Below are 3,488 nucleotides of genomic sequence, written 5' to 3'. Positions count from 1 at the left end.
TCTTCTAAAACCACAATTCAATTTTATGCAGATCACGTCGATTGTTAAGTGTCCTTTCCGTACTACCACTACTTCACTATGAGGTTTTTCACATCTAAGACTAATCACATAATGTGAATAACCTGCCTTACGCAAGAACAGAATGCCAGTAATAGAATCTGACAAATACTGTCACCCATTACGTCACTGACTACGTTCAATATTCCATTAATTAGCTTTTATTTCGAGACACAATACCGCTAGTCAATAATAACAACTAGACTGCTTTTTTGTTTAAAAAGTGTAAGATTAAATAACATGTTAGATTTAAATTGTACCCTGCCTGTAAAGTTTTAAACTATCCTTTAAAAAATAAGATCATAAATCTTTAAAATAAAAAGCGTTAATTCTAGCTATGTAACTAATGATTGCTTTGGAAACTCGAGCCAGACAGCATCTCCCTCCGGTGATATTTTCCTGTCCGTTTCGTTTCTTTATTACCAACCCCGTCTAGCTAGTCAAAGTTTTTTAAAACCTATTCTAGTTCTGCGTTGCCAGACAGCTTAAATTGAAAACAGCCAAATCATTGATTAATACAGAATGGGAAATGATTCTATCCATCGAAATCGGTTCCAAGAATTTAACGTTTTTATTAAAAACAACTGTGTGCCGCTCTCAGGGAGGAATTCGAATCCTGGATTTCGGGTCCAATAGCGAGTGTCTTACTACAAGACCACATATCCTCTTCTTTGAAAGAGATGAAGAGAATTGAGTTTGAAGTAAAATATCATGACTTACAAACTTTCGGCTATTTTCAAGTTAATAAACACTTCTTCTTCTTCTTCTTCTTCTTCTTCTTCTTCTTCTTCTTCTTCTTCTTCTTCTTCTTCTTCTTCTTCTTCTTCTTCTTCTTCTTCTTCTTCTTCTTCTTCTTCTTCTTTCTTCTTCTTCTTCTTCTTCTTCTTCTTCTTCTTCTTCTTCTTCTTCTTCTTCTTCTTCTTCTTCTTCTTCTTCTTCTTCTTCTTCTTCTTCTTCTTCTTCTTCTTCTTCTTCTTCTTCTTCTTCTTCTTCTTCTTCTTCTTCTTCTTCTTCTTCTTCTTCTTCTTCTTCTTCTTCTTCTTCTTCTTCTTCTTCTTCTTCTTCTTCTTCTTCTTCTTCTTCTTCTTCTTCTTCTTCTTCTTCTTCTTCTTCTTCTTCTTTCTTCTTCTTCTTCTTCTTCTTCTTCTTCTTCTTCTTCTTCTTCTTCTTCTTCTTCTTCTTCTTCTTCTTCTTCTTCTTTCTTCTTCTTCTTCTTCTTCTTCTTCTTCTTCTTCTTCTTCTTCTTCTTCTTCTTCTTCTTCTTCTTCTTCTTCTTCTTCTTCTTCTTCTTCTTCTTCTTCTTCTTCTTCTTCTTCTTCTTCTTCTTCTTCTTCTTCTTCTTCTTCTTCTTCTTCTCTTCTTCTTCTTCTTCTTCTTCTTCTTCTTCTTCTTCTTCTTCTTCTTCTTCTTCTTCTTCTTCTTCTTCTTCTTCTTCTTCTTCTTCTTCTTCTTCTTCTTCTTCTTCTTCTTCTTCTTCTTCTTCTTCTTCTTCTTCTTCTTCTTCTTCTTCTTCTTCTTCTTCTTCTTCTTCTCTCTCTCTCTCTCTCTCTCTCTATATATATATATATATATATATATATATATATTATATATATATATATATATATATAATATATATATATATATATATATATATTATATATATATATTATATTATATATATATATATATATATACATATGTATCCATTTAACTTGGCTTTAAATTGGAAATGACGCCCCATCCCGACGTAAAACCAGAATAAGACAGTGGGTTACATATTGTAACGCTATTAAAACATGGAAGAAAACAGCGAATAAGATAACGTTATATCCGGAGTTCCTCCTAAAGAAAAGCAGAGAAAATTGTAATCGCGCTCACCACCCACAAAATAGCAGATTAAGATTGAGACAGTGGGTTGGACCTGTTTGGCCTTTGTTCGAATCCCTCTTTTGGCAACGCAGAGTTGAATAATTAGAAGAAAAAAAAACCACCTCAATCCACGTTTTCCAATCTTACTCATGGGTAAAATGAGTACCTGCCTGGTATCCTGGGACTTACTTGAAGACATCCTTGAAGTCCCAGGATTGAGAGTTTTGACAAGATGAGGGCCATGTTAATTGTTTGATATTGAAATGCCAAGTTTTAATTTATTTAATGCATTATTTCAAATTACGGCAGAACTTTAGTTCTGTGATTTAAAGATTAGTTTTACTGCCACCATCAGGAGACTAAAAAAATTGCAAAGTGCTTTTTAGATCGTGATATTAACGGAAATATACACTGGACCAAATACTTGGACCTAATTAGGGTGATATTGTCTTTGTTCTAAAGCTTCTTGACACCTTTCTGGGTGCACATTTCGTTCTGTGTTTGATATGTTGAATCTTCTTTTATCAGTACACGACGAAAGTATAGAGCAGTATAATTAGGTGCCCAAAACGTAAACAAAGGTCTAGAAGCACATGGCAAACCACATGTTCCTGTCTTGACAGCTCAAGTTCCAATGTAAATTATAGAAAAAAAATAACCTTTAAAATTTGGCTGTTAGGTGGCAAAAGAAACGCATATTCATAAATACTCGATCATGCATCAAATAATGTCTAGATATGGATATTTTATGGAACAAAAGGTAAAATTTATCAAAAGTTACAGTCTATCTATTTTTAGATCAGAGCAAATTATTGCGCTGGTGTGAACAAAACGAGAATTATTCGGAGCCTGATTTTCAGAATAATTTAGTCTTATATTATTATTTCTGCAACTGTTAGATTTTATGTAAACATATTTTCAATACTGAAAGTGTATTGCCTACAACTCAAACTACAAAATTGGGAGACCTATATTGTGCGTAAATTTTTCCGGTCCCTAACGAAAATCACTAGCAACTTGTTTTGTTTACGTTTGGGGTACCTAATTATACTGCTCTATTTTACTAGATCGTGATATTTACTGAAAGTAAACGCCGGGCCCGATCCTCGACCAGTATTTGGCCATGCTGTCCTTGTTAGAAAGCTGTATGATAGTGGCGGTGCGTCTAATTTACATAATAACTTTTCCATTTTCGAATGGCATCGCACATGGCGGGTACCGTGACCAGGATTCTGGTCGGAAACATCGACAAGGAGAACAGGTTACCATTTACTCCAGTCATATTATTTATATTAATTGGGTTGAAGTGGAATTTTGCGACCCAACAATTCAATCTGGTGAGAATCACACCCAGCCTTATGTTCCAATTTATCATTATCTTTAATGTTGATATACTATTAATTTCTTGTATTTTTCTTTTTTGGTACTTTTGCTATTTTAAAGAAAAAAAAGAAGAAACGTGTAAAAACATTTTTAATGTTGCTAATTATTATTATTAACATTATTATTATTAATAATATTGTTATCATCATCACCATCATCATCATCATCATCATCATAATCATCATCATCATCATCAT

The sequence above is a fragment of the Berghia stephanieae genome, chromosome 5 (genome assembly GCF_034508935.2).
Source record: "Berghia stephanieae isolate SIO BIC M18660-M18661 chromosome 5, UCSD_Bste_1.3, whole genome shotgun sequence".
Taxonomy (NCBI): Eukaryota; Metazoa; Mollusca; class Gastropoda; order Nudibranchia; family Aeolidiidae; genus Berghia; species Berghia stephanieae.
Note: the sequence above shows the minus strand (reverse complement) of the source record.